Below are 14,646 nucleotides of genomic sequence, written 5' to 3'. Positions count from 1 at the left end.
CAACCTCCGGATTCTTATGGTATAATCCTAATCCTAATGCATATCAATCTAATGGATGTGGTGACCCTTATTGTGATTGTCAACAACCACCACCATATGCCTATGAACCACCTCCTCAACATAATTTTGAACCACCTTACTCACAAGCCCCTTACCCCCAATCACCTCCATATGACCCCAACCCATATCCACCATACCAACCACCTTGTGAACCATATGAACCATATGAAGAACCACCCCAATTCCACCACCAATACCCTCAAGAACCACCACCTCCATATTATCACCAAGATGAATCACCTCCCATGTATGATAACTTTCAACCACAAAGTGAATTCCCCTTTCCACCACAACCCTCTATGGTAGAATACCCATATCCATCCATCCAAGAGCCAATGGATCGTCTCAAGGAAGCAATGGATCGGCTTCAAGCAATAATCCATCAAAAGGAGCAAGAGGAGAGAGCTCAAAAGAATTATGAAGCTATCGAGGCCAACCTTGCCAAAATTAAAGCCAACTTGGACTCATGGGACTCATGCAACAAGCAAAGTACCTCTACGGATGAATGTGAGAAATCAACTGAAGAGAGGAGCTTGAAGGCAATGTTAGGGAGGGTGCGCAACCTCCTAAGCATATAATGAATGATGAAGAATTGGAAGAAGGTGAGCAAGCAACAAATCTTCCTCTTGAAGATGATCCCACACCAACACATGATCCTTTGGTATTTGAGGAATCTTCTCCTATTGATATTGAGGTAAATGTTGAGATAAGTTCCACATTACCTCCATGTTGTGACATGAAGAGTGGGGAAGAGCTAGAAGAAGTTGGTGAAGAAGTGGTTGAATGTGAAGAACTTTGTCAAGAGGAAGAGGTTGAAGTTGAAGAAGCTTGCCAAGAGGTGAAGGTAGTCCAAGAAGAGCACAAGGGAATGGAACTTACAAGACCATTGGAGACGTCCCTTCCTAAGTCACCATCCAACATAGCATTTGTTCATACCCTGGGTCGAGCTATCCGACCCGGGATGTTTAGCGACAAGGCGACCGACCTCTTCAAGTTAGACTATCCGACCTCTTCTCAAAGACCTCGGCCAACTCATCAGAGAAGCCCAATAAAGGGCCCAGATTGAGGAACACGACCCAAATCCAAAAGTGGCCCAGGCCTACAGAGATAAGGGCGGTTCCCTTGAAGATAAGATGACCTCACCCAAAGATAAGATAAGATAAGATAAGATAACTAACTTATCTTATCTAAAAAGGTCACTCCTCACTACTATAAATACACTGGAGCACCCAGGTATAACTCATACTCTGATTCTACAAAAACCTGCTTAATACCCTTGCTAACTTAAGCATCGGAGTCCCTTGCAGGTACCCCCCACCTTCTGGTGACGAAGGATCAGCAGTGCAGCCAAGCTTAACAAGTCGGATACGATAGCTCCGGCCTCCACTCACAGTCGGACACGTCATCTCCGATCAGCACAGAAGATCTCATCCGAGATCGGCCTACAGTTTCAGGTAACCCTCGGAACATTGGCACCGTTGCCGGGGAATCTGGAAGTCATCCCATCACCATGGCGGACGACCATGACAACGACCATGATTTAAATCTAAAAGATAGAATGCCGCAGAAAAACGCGGACACCACACCAAAAGATACCCCGGAATCTAACGGGGATAAAAACTCACCAAACCCGGAAGCTCTAGAGACGCTTCAAGATCGTTTAAAGCAACTTGAAAAAAAATCCCAACATCAGCGAGAAGCTGCGAAGGATCTACAAAGGGAGATAAGGCGGCGCTGGGAATTAGAAGATAAACTTCTAAAACTCGAAGCCGACCTCAAAGCCAAAGCTACTCGATCCACCCATGAGGACAGCTCTCGCAAGGATCAAGATCCATTCACTAGGGAGATCATGAAGACCAAAATCTCTAAGGACTTTAAACTCCCGGATATGCCATTATACGACGGTACGGTAGATCCCAGCCATCACCTCAGTAATTTCAGAAGTCAAATGTACCTCACCGACGCCTCGGACGCAGTCCGCTGTAAAGCCTTCCCGATTACCTTAACCAAAACGGCGATTAGGTGGTTCGACAATCTACCCCCTAGGTCCATCTCAAGCTTTGACGACTTGGCCAAAGAGTTTCTAGCCAGATTTTCTATCCAAAAAGACAAAACCAAGCACGCCCCAAGTTTATTAGGAATCAAGCAAGGAGATTGGGAAAATCTACGCAGCTACATGGAAAGATTCAACAAGGCATGCCTGGACATACAAAGCCTACCAACGGAGGCCGCCATTATGGCTTGCGAGAGGGACCTTTTAGCCAGTCTATATCAAAAAAATACCCCACATCTTTGAACGAAGTGCAAGAATGAGCAGAGAAGTACATCAACATGGAAGAAAACTCTCGACTAGGAGAGACCTCAAAATCCGGATTCACCCACCCCTCCCGGGATAAGGACAAAGAGTCAAAAAAGAAGGAAGATCGTCATGGGGAGAAAATAAAAAAATACCACAATTACACCCCTTTTCGGGTGTCCCTTGTGGATATCTACAGAGAAGTTTGCCACATTGAAAAAATACCCCCAGCTCGACTACTCAAAGGCAAAAAAGGAGGAGAAAATCGGACTGAATATTGTGAATACCATTAAATCCGCGGGCATTCTACCAACGAATGTTTTGACTTAAAGAATGTCATAGAAAAACTAGTAAGAGAAGGAAAATTGGATCGGTACCTGGCCACCCGAGACGATGAGCAAGGAAAAAGAAGAAGGGATGAAGATGTCGGACGAACCGAGCGATCACCTCGTACACCAAAAAGACACGTCCACATGACACACGGTGGATTTGCGGGAGGAGGAATCTCCAAATCATCTCGCAAAAGATATCTTAAAGAAGTATACCATGTCGAGGGAAAGGAGGAAGCACCCGACCTCCCCGTAATCACTTTCACCAAAGAAGACGCATCCGGTGTCATCTCAGGATACGACGATCCCATGGTCATCACTATTATACTGGCAAACACAAATCTCCACCGCACACTGATAGACCAAGGGAGCTCCGCCGACATCTTATTCAAAACTGCCTTCGACAAGCTCGGCCTGGAAGAAAAAGAACTAAGAGCATATCCGAACAGCTTGTTCGGACTGGGAGACACCCCAGTTCAATCACTTGGATACGTTTCACTACACACAACCTTCGGAAAAGGAAGCCAGTCAAGAACACTCAAGATAGACTACATCGTGGTCGACGTAAGTTCGGCCTACAACACCTTAATAGATCGGACAACATTAAATCAGCTCGGCGCAATAGTCTCGACTCCACATCTATGCATGAAATTCCCAACTACAGAAGGGATAGCTACAATAAAAGCAGACCAGAAGACGGCACGCCGCTGCTATAACAAAAGTCTAAACCTCAGAGACAGAGGAGAAGAGTTCCACACAATCGAACTCGGGGGAGTTGAGAGACGGGAATAACTCCGTCCATAGCCCGAAGGTGAAATAGAGAAAGTCCAGATCGGAGACATCCCGGACAAAACAACCAATATTGGAACAATCCTAAAGGGAGACATAAAAGAATCACTCGTACAGTTCTTACGAGATAACGTTGACCTCTTTGCATGGAAGGCTGCAGACATGCCAGGCATAGACCCCCAGTTAATGTGCCACATGCTAGCAGTCTACCCAGGATCTCGGCCAGTACAACAGAGACGTAGAAAGCTTAAACCCGAATGATCCCAAGCTGTGGAAGAGCATATACAAGCTCTACTGGAGGCAAGATTCATAAGAGAAGTCAAGTACCCATTATGGTTAGCTAACGTCATCTTGGTGAAAAAATCAAATGGGAAGTGGCGAATGTGCACCGACTACACTGATCTCAACAAAGCCTGCCTAAAAGATCCTTATCCACTCTCAAGTATCGACACTCTGGTAGATGCCTCCTCCGGATATAAATACCTCTCGTTTATGGATGCATATTCGGGATACAATCAAATCCCAATGTATCCACCCGACCAAGAAAAAACTTCATTCTTAACACCAAAAGCAAACTACTGTTACATCGTCATGCCTTTTGGTCTTAAAAATGCGGGAGCTACTTACCAGAGATTAATGAATAAGGTCTTCACGGATCATATTGGAAAAATCATGGAAGTCTATGTAGACGACATGTTAATAAAGACACAAAGTGAAGAGACGTTGCTGTCCGACCTCGCCCAAATATTCGACACCATAAGAAGGCATGGCATGCGACTAAATCCTGCAAAATGCACCTTCACAGTAGAAGCTGGCAAATTCCTGGGTTTTATGCTCACACAAAGAGGAATCGAGGTAAATTCGGATAAATGCCAGGCTATACTCGATATGAAGAGCCCGACTTGCATCAAAGAGGTACAACAGCTTAATGGAAGACTGGCAGCCTTGTCCAGATTTCTAGCGGGATCAGCGATAAGATCCCTCCCCTTCTATGCTACTCTAAGGAAAGGAAAGAAGTTCGAATGGACAACGGAGTGCGAACAGGCCTTCCAAGAATTCAAAAGATTCCTAGGACAACCAGCTATCCTATCTCGGCCACGAGAAGGAGAACCACTCATATTATACCTCGCGGTAGGAAGATGGGCAGTAGCCTCAGCACTAGTTCGAAAAGACGACAGTGGGCAACAACCCGTATACTTCATCAGTAAAGCACTACAAGGATCTGAGTTGAACTACAAAAAATAGAAAAATTTGCCTATGCTCTCATACTAACATCTCGACGACTTCGTCCATACTTCCAAGCTCACACTATTAGGGTTTGGACCAACCAGCCCATAAAAGGGATACTGCAGAAAAAAGACCTAGCAGGTAGAATCTTGCAATTGGCAGTCGAGTTGTCCGAATTCGACCTTCAATACGAAGCTTGGACAACCATCAAATCACAATACCTAGCCGACTTCATTGCAGAATTTACAGACACCCCAAAAACCCCTACAGAATAGAATCTCTACGTGGATGGCTCCTCAAAGAAGACTGGAAGCGGCGGGGGTATGATAATTGAAAGTGACCAAGGAACCTAAATCGAACTCTCTCTCAAATTCGGGTTCCCTACCTCAAACAACCAAGCTGAATACGATGCACTACTAGCTGGTTTGAAGCTGGCTAAAGAGGCTGGAGCTCAAAAACTCATCATCTTCAGCGACTTACAGGTGGTCACTTCACAAATAGCAGGGAGCTACCAAGCCAAGGATCCCACCATGAAAAAGTACTTGGATAAAACCAAAGAACAACTCTAACAACTTGGGGAATATGAAGTCTGCCACATACCCCTCGAACAGAATACCCGAGCTGATGCACTCTCAAAGCTAGCCAGCACCAAACCAGGGGGCAACAATAGAAGCCTCATCTAGGAAACGCTGCAGAATCTGTCAATCTCGGAAGAGGAAAAAGTCCTAGCCATAACAGGTCTAGATCAAGGATGGATGACTCCCATAATTAACTACCTCAAGACAGAAACACTTCCTACAGATGAAAATGAGGCAAAGAGGTTAAAACGGGAGGCACAATACTACACTATCATAAACAATACCCTATACAAAAGAGGGATCTCAATACCATTGTTAAAATGTGTACCGACTTCCAATACAAAAGAAGTCCTAGAAGAGATACACAGTGGCATCTGTGGCAATCACCTCGGAGCGCAAAAACTTACCAAAAAAGTACTCCAAGCAAGGTTCTATTGGCCAACTCTACAAAAAGAAGCCACGGAGTTCGTAAAGACATGTCCACCATGTCAGAAACATGCCAACTTTCACATCGCCCCGCCAAAGGAACTCATCAGCGTGATCTCACCTTGGCCATTCGCAAAATGGGGACTCGACCTTCTCAGACCTTTCCCTCAGGGATCGGGACAAGTTAAATTCCTCATAGTAGGGGTAGATGATGAGCGGATATTTTATACGCTTTTTGGGGATAATTTCATATAGTTTAGAGTATGTTTTAGTTAGTTTTTAGTCTATTTCTAGTAGTTTTTAGGAAAAATTCATATTTCTGGACTTTACTATGAGTTGTGTGTTTTTCTATAATTTCAGGTATTTTTCTGGCTGAAATTGAAGGAGCTGAGCAAAAATCTGATTCAGGCTGAAAAAGGACTGCTGATGCTGTTGGATTCTGACCTCCCTGCACTCAAAGTGGATTTTCTGGAGCTACAGAACTCGAAATGGCATGCTTCCAATTGCGTTGGAAAGTAGACATCCAGGGCTTTCCAGGAATATATAATAGTCCATACTTTGCACAAGGATAGACGACGTAAACTGGCGTTCAACGCCAGTTCTCTGCCTAATTCTGGCGTCCAGCGCCAGAAAAGGATAAAAAACTGGAGTTGAACGCCCAAACTGGCATAAAAACTGGCGTTCAACTCCACAAATAGCCTCCGCATGTGAATTGCTTAAAGTCTCAGCCCCAGCACACACCAAGTGGGCCCCAGCACACCAAGTGGGCCACAGCACACCAAGTGGGCCCCAGAAGTGGATCTCTGCATCATCCATCATAGTCCACTCATATTTTGTAACCCTAGGCTACTAGTTTAGTATTTAAACAACTTTTAGAGACTTATTTTGTATCTCATGACATTTCAGATCTAAACTTTGTATTCTCTGACGGCATGAGTCTCTAAACCCCATTGTTGGGGGTGAGGAGCTCTGCTGTGTCTCGATGAATTAATGCAAGTATTTCTGTTTTCCATTCAAACACGCTTGTTCCTATCTAAGATGTTCATTCGCGCTTAACTGTGATGGAGGTGATGAGCTGTGACACTCATCACCTTCCTCAATTCATGAACGTGTGCCTGACAACCACTTCCGTTCTATATACGATTGAATGAGTATCTCTTAGATTCCTTAATCAGAATCTCCGTGGTATAAGCTAGAACTGATGGCAGCATTCATGAGAATCCGGAAAGTCTAAACCTTGTCTGTGGTATTCCGAGTAGGATTCAAGGATTGAATGACTGTGACGAGCTTCAAACTCTTGAAGGCTGGGCGTTAGTGACAGACGCAAAAGGATAGTAAATCCTATTCCAACCGGATCGAGAACCAACTGGTGATTAGCCGTGCTGTGACAGAGCGCGTGAGCGTAGTTTTCACTGGGAGGACGGAAGGTAGCCATTGACAACGGTGATCCACCAACACACAGCTTGCCATAGGAGGGCGTGCGTGCGTGAATCAGAAGACAGAGGAAAGCAGAGATTCAGAAGACAAAGCATCTCCAAAACTCCAACATATTCTCCATTACTGCACAACAAGTAATCTTTAATTTATGTTCTCTTGGTTATTCACAATTCAACTGATAAACATAATTGACTTCCTGACTAAGATTTACAAGATAACCATAGATTGCTTCAAACCAACAATCTCCGTGGGATTCGACCCTTACTCACGTAAGGTATTACTTGGACGACCCAGTGCACTTGCTGGTTAGTGGTACGCGTTGTGAAAAGTGTGATTCACAATTCGTGCACCAAGTTTTTGGCGCCGTTGCCGGGGATTGTTCGTGTTTGAACAACTGACGGATTATTTTGTTGCTTAGATTAGGAAAAATCTTTCTTTTTTTTTGGTTTAGAGTCTTTTATTATTTATCCCTTGTTAAAATACTTTAAACTTATAGCTCAGTTATTTAGAACGTGGTGTTTATGTTCATGATAATTGGCTATCATATTTTTAAAACCTTTTTCAAAAATAACTTTTCTATTAAATCCTGTGCCAAACTTTAAGTTTGGTGTTTTCAAAAATAATCTTTCTTAAAATTTTTGAAGGTCCCATAACTCATTTGGCTAGAGCGTTAATCTGTGTTCTTGGTAATTGGGTTAGAGTGTTTTATATTCTTTTCAAAACCTTCTTTTTCATAAATAATATTTTCTCTATTAAATTTTGTGCCAAACTTAAAGTTTGGTGTTTTCTTGTTGATTTCCCTTTGGTTTTCTAAAAAAATTTTAAGTTTGGTGTTCTTTCTTCATATTCTTGTGTTCTTGTGAGTCTTCAAAGTGTTCTTGAGTTTTTCCTTGTGTCTTGATCTTAAAATTTTTAAGTTTGGTGTTCCTTGGTGTTTTCCCTCCAAATTTTTCGAAAACAAGGAGCATTAGGTCTAAAAATTTTAAATCTTGTACTATCTTATTGTTTTTCTCTCTCCTCACTAAATTAAAAAAAAAAAATATCTTTTCAAAATATCTCTTCTAACTTCCTAACTTCTTATCTTTTCAAAATTTGTTTCAACTAACTAACTAACTTTTTGTTTGTTTCTTAACTCTTTCAAAACTACCTAACTAACTCTCCCTCTCTCTAAATTTTGAAAATATCTTCCCTCTTTTTCAAAAATTTCTTTTTTATTAACTAATTAATTTCTTTTTTTTATATAAACGAAAAAAAAATATTTAACTTCAAAATTCAAATTCTTTTAGTTATTTTATTTTATTTAAGTATTTACTTCTTATAAAATAAAATAAATAAAAAGGTAAATCAGTCCAAGTTATATCCATAGATCCATCATGGACATAAGTGGAAATGAACAGTTCAGGAGGACTCTGGGGTCATATTCTAACCCCTCTACTGCTTCATATGGGAGTAGCATCTGCATACCCTCCATTGGAGTCAGTAGCTTTGAGTTGAATCCTCAGCTCATTATCATGGTGCAGCAAAGTTGCCAGTATTCTGGTCTTCCACAGGAAGAACCTACAGAGTTTCTGGCACAATTTTTACAAATTGCTGACACAGTACATGATAAGGAAATAGATCAGGATGTCTACAGACTATTACTGTTTCCATTTGCTGTAAAAGATCAAGCCAAGAGGTGGTTAAATAACCAACCTAAGGTCAGCATAAGAACATGGAAACAGCTGACAGAAAAATTCCTGAATCAATATTTCCCTCCAAAAAGGATGACACAGCTAAGGCTGGACATCCAAGGCTTTAAACAAGGAGATAATGAATCTCTTTATGATGCTGGGAGAGATACAGAGAGATGCTACAAAAATGCCCCTCTGAAATGTTTTCAGAGTGGGTTCAGTTAGACATCTTCTACTATGGGCTTGCAGAAGGAGCTCAGATGTCTTTAGATTACTCAGCTGGTGGATCTATCCATATGAGAAAGACAATTGAAGAAGCTCAAGAGCTCATTGATACAGTTGCCAGGAATCAGCATCTGTATCTAAGCAGCAACCCTTCCATGAATGAAGAGGTTAAAACAGTAACTGCTGAATTCAGTACTGTAAAACAAGCTGCTGAATTCAATCAGCAATTAGATTTTCTAACAAAACAGCTAGCTGAATTCAAAGACAGGTTACAGGAGACAAGGATAGCTAATATACATATGGACGAACAGTTTAAGCAAACAAAGCAGCATCTATCAAAGCAAATAGCAGAAGAATGCCAAGCAGTTCAATTAAGAAGTGGGAAAACATTAAATACCCCACCTTAAGGCATCAAAAATTCAAGAAATGAGCGACCCACCAAAGATTCCCCTGAGGACAGTAAGAGCCCAGGGAAAAATAATTCTGGCACTAAAACGCCAGAAAATGGGTGGAAGGCTGGCGTTGAACGCCCAGACCATGCCCAAAACTGACGTTCAGCGCCAGAAACAAGGCAGGATTGGCGTTCAACGCCAGAAAGGGGCAAGAATCTGGTGTTGAACGCCCAAATGGGGCAGAATCCAGCGTTGAACGCCCAACAGGGGCACATTTCTGGCGTTCAGGCGCCAGGAACAGACAGTGAGCTGGCGTCTAACGTCACTCCAGCTTCTGACTCTGGCACTCAATTGCCAGTGAGGGATCAGACACACACAAGTGCTGATAACAACCCCTCTAAAAAGGCTTCTTTAACCACTAAGGTTGAGGAATATAAAGCCAAGATACCTTATCCTCAAAAACTCCGGAAAGAGGAGCAGGATAAGCAATTTGCTCGCTTTGCAGATTATCTAAGGACTCTTGAAATAAAGATTCCTTTTGCAGAGGCACTTGAGCAAATACCTTCTTATGCCAAGTTCATGAAAGAGATCTTGAGTCATAAAAAGGAGTGGAGAGAAACAGAAAGAGTTCTCCTCACTGAAGAATGCAGTGCAGTCATTCTGAAAAGCTTTCCTGAAAAGCTTAAAGACCCTGGGAGTTTTCTGATACCATGCATTTTGGAAGGTGATTGCACCAAGACAGCCTTATGCGATCTTGAAGCAAGCATCAACCTAATACCTGCATCCACTATCAGGAAGCTTGGCTTAACTGAAGAAGTTAAACCAACCCGGATATGTCTCCAACTTGCTGATGGTTCCACTAAATACCCATCAGGCGTGATTGAGGACATGATTGTCAGAGTTGGGCCATTCGCCTTTCCCACTGACTTTGTTGTGCTGGAAATGGAGGAGCACAAGAGTGCCACTCTCATTCTAGGAAGACCCTTCCTAGCAACTGGACGATCCCTCATTGACGTCCAACAGGGGGAAATAACCCTGAGAGTCAACGATGACGAGTTCAAGTTGAACGCTGTCAAAGCCATGCAGCATCCAGACACATCAACAGACTGCATGAAAGTTGACCTTATTGACTCTTTGGTAGAAGAGATCAACATGGCTGAGAGTCTCGAATCAGAGTTGGAAGACATCTTTAAAGATGTCCAGCCTGATTTGGAGGATTCAGGGGACATGAAAGAGCCTCTGAACTTTCTTCTGAAAGAGGAAAAACCTCCTAAACCAGAGCTCAAGCCACTGCCACCATCCTTGAAATATGCATTTCTAGGAGAAGGTGACACTTTTCCAGTGATCATAAGCTCTGCTTTAAATTCACAGGAAGAGGAAGCACTTATTCAAGTGCTAAGGACACACAAGACAGCTCTTGGGTGGTCCATAGGTGACCTTAAGGGCATAAGCCCAGCTAGATGCATGCACAAAATCCTATTGGAGGATAATGCCAAACCAGTGGTTCAACCACAGAGGCGGCTAAATCCAGCCATGAAGGAAGTGGTGCAGAAAGAGGTCACCAAATTACTAGAGGCTGGGATTATTTATCCCATTTCTGATAGCCCCTGGGTGAGCCCTGTTCAAATCGTCCCAAAAAAGGGAGGCATGACAGTGATTCATAATGAAAAAAATGAACTGGTTCCTACAAGAACAGTTACAGGGTGGCGCATGTGTATTGACTACAGAAGGCTCAATACAGCCACCAGAAAGGATCATTTTCCTTTACCATTCATAGACCAGATGCTAGAGAGACTAGCAGGTCATGATTATTACTGCTTTTTGGATGGCTACTCAGGCTATAACCAGATTGCAATAGATCCCCAAGATCAAGAGAAAACAGCATTCACATGTCCATCCGGAGTGTTTGCTTATAGAAGGATGCCCTTTGGGCTATGCAATGCACCTGCAACCTTCCAGAGATGCATGCTCTCTATTTTCTCTGATATGGTGGAAAAATTTCTGGAAGTCTTCATGGATGACTTCTCAGTATATGGAGACTCATTCAGCTCCTGTCTTGATCACCTAAAACTTGTTCTGAAAAGATGCCAAGAAACCAACCTAGTTTTAAACTGGGAAAAGTGTCACTTCATGGTGACTGAAGGAATTGTTCTTGGGCATAAAATCTCAAACAAGGGAATAGAGGTGGATCAAGCAAAAATAGAGGTAATTGAAAAATTACCACCACCTGCCAATGTTAAGGCAATCAGAAGCTTTCTGGGGCATGCAGGATTCTATAGGAGGTTTATAAAGGATTTTTCAAAAATCGCAAAACCTCTAAGCAACCTGCTAGCTGCTGACACGCCATTTGTGTTTGACACAGAGTGCCTGCAGGCGTTTGAAACGCTGAAAGCTAAGCTGGTCACAGCACCAGTCATTTCTGCACCAGACTGGACATTACCATTTGAGCTAATGTGTGATGCCAGTGATCATGCCATTGGTGCAGTATTGGGACAGAGGCATGACAAGCTTCTGCATGTCATTTATTATGCCAGTCGCGTTTTAAATGATGCCCAGAAAAATTACACAACCACAGAAAAGGAATTACTTGCAGTGGTTTACGCCATTGACAAGTTCAGATCCTACTTAGTAGGATCAAAGGTGATTGTGTACACTGACCATGCTGCTCTTAAGTATCTACTCACAAAGCAGGATTCAAAACCCAGGCTCATCAGATGGGTATTGCTTCTGCAAGAGTTTGATATAGAAATAAGAGACAGAAAAGGGACAGAGAACCAAGTAGCTGATCATCTGTCCCGGATAGAGCCAGTGGAAGGGACGTCCCTCCCCTTCCTTGAGATCTCTGAGACGTTCCCTGATGAGCATCTATTTGCCATTCAGGAAGCACCATGGTTTGCCGATATTGCAAACTATAAAGTTGCAAGGTTCATACCCAAGGAGTACAATAGAATACAAAAAAAGAAACTAATTACTGATGCAAAGTACTACTTGTGGGATGAGCCCTATCTCTTTAAGAGATGTGCAGACGGAATTATCCGTAGGTGTGTCCCCAGAGAGGAAGCACAGAGAATCCTATGGCATTGCCATGGATCTCAATATGGAGGCCATTTCGGAGGTGAGCGAACAGCCACCAAGGTCCTCCAATGTGGCTTCTATTGGCCCACACTCTATAAAAATTCCCGAGAGTTTGTACGTAATTGTGACAGTTGCCAAAGAGCTGGTAATCTGCCTCATGGTTACGCCATGCCTCAACAAGGAATCTTGGAAATAGAGTTGTTTGATGTATGGGGAATTGACTTCGTGGGACCTTTCCCACCATCATACTCAAACACTTATATTCTGGTGGCAGTTGACAATGTATCAAAATGGGTTGAGGCTATTGCCACACCCACCAATGATACTAAAACAGTGCTGAAGTTCCTCCAGAAACATATCTTTAGCAGGTTTGGTGTCCCTAGAGTGTTAATCAGTGATGGGGGCACTCACTTCTGCAATAAATAGCTTTACTCTGCCATGGTTCGGTATGGAATTCGCTACAAAGTGGCCACTCCATATCATCCACAAACCAACGGGCAAGCTGAAGTCTCTAACAGAGAATTAAAGAGAATCCTGGAACGGACAGTAAATACCCGTAGAAAGGATTGGGCAAGGAGCTTGGATGCTACTCTGTGGGCTTACAGAACAGCATTCAAGACCCCTATAGGGACCTCTCCATACCAACTCGTGTATGGTAAGGCATGCCACTTGCCCGTGGAACTGGGACATAAGGCCTACTGGGCAACCAGATTCCTAAACTTAGATGCCAAATTAGCAGGAGAAAAACGATTGCTCCAGCTAAATGAGCTAGAGGAATTCAGATTCACAGCTTTCGAAAATGCCAAGCTTTATAAAGAAAAATAAAAAAAATGGCATGACAGAAAGCTGTTATCTAGAATCTTTGAACCAGGACAGAAGGTCCTGTTGTTTAACTCTAGACTCAGGCTATTCCCCGGGAAACTGAAATCCCAGTGGAGGGGACCATACGTGATTACAAGTGTGTCACCATATGGTTACGTGGAACTTCAAGATATTTATTCTAATAAGAAGTTCATTGTCAATGGACAAAGAATCAAGCATTATCTTGAAGGCAACATTGAGCAAGAATGCTCAAGGCTGAAGCTAGATTAAAAGCTCAGCAAGGTCCAGCTAAAGACAATAAAGAAGCGCTTTCTGGGAGGCAACCCAGCCATGGGGCATTAATCCTCTAAGCATTTTGCCCTATTTTTCTTTTTTATTTGTTTATATAAAGTTTACTGACACTAAGGTAAAGGATCAATTGCATAAGTTTACAGGGTTACAGAAGGAATTTGCACATAAAACAGAGATTGGAAGCTCAATGGCAAGAAAACGCCAGTAAAGGGGCATTTTGGGCGTTCAGCGCCCAAAATGGGCATCCACTGGGCGCTGAACGCCAGTAATGGCAGCAATTGGGCGTTCAACGCCAGAAATGGCCACCCACTGGGCGTTGAACGCCAGGAATGGCAGCAAGTGGGCGCTGAACGCCCAGGAGATCAGCATTTGGGCGCTGAACGCCCAAAACAAGCAGTGTTTGGGCGTTCAAACGCCAGGAAGCCAGGGAGGAGCCAAATCCATTTATCCCACACGTATTTCCATTCTAATTTATAATTTTATGATTCAATACATGATTTTATTTACATAAACATGTCAAGAACCCTGATTTCTAAAAATCCTACTTTCAAAATATCAAATGTATCTTAATTCATAAGCACACACCCTCTTTGCAAATTCAATCCAACTCTTTTCAAATCTTTTCCAAAAAACAAATCTATCTTTTTCACTCTAAAAATCTTATCAATATCTTTTTCAAATCCTCATATTATCTTTTTCAAAATCCAAATTTATCTTTTTCAAAAATCTATCCTATCTTTTCAAAATCAAACTATATCTTCTATCTTATCTTTTTCAACTCAATCTTTTTATCTTATCTTTTACAATTTTTCAAAAACCCACCCCCACCCCTTTAAAATTGGGTTCGGCCTCCCCCCTCCTCCATCAACAAGTGCACCTCGATCTCCTTCTATCCCTCTCCTTTCTTTTCTTTTGCTTGAGGACAAGCAAACCTCTAAGTTTGGTGTGTTTTTCCGAGATCACTGAGATCATGGCTCCCAAAGGAAAACAACCCACTCCAAGAGGCAAGAAAGAGAGCGTTCCAAAACC

The sequence above is a fragment of the Arachis hypogaea genome, chromosome 17 (genome assembly GCF_003086295.3).
Source record: "Arachis hypogaea cultivar Tifrunner chromosome 17, arahy.Tifrunner.gnm2.J5K5, whole genome shotgun sequence".
NCBI classification, from domain to species: domain Eukaryota; kingdom Viridiplantae; phylum Streptophyta; class Magnoliopsida; order Fabales; family Fabaceae; genus Arachis; species Arachis hypogaea.
This window is presented reverse-complemented; position numbering follows the sequence as displayed.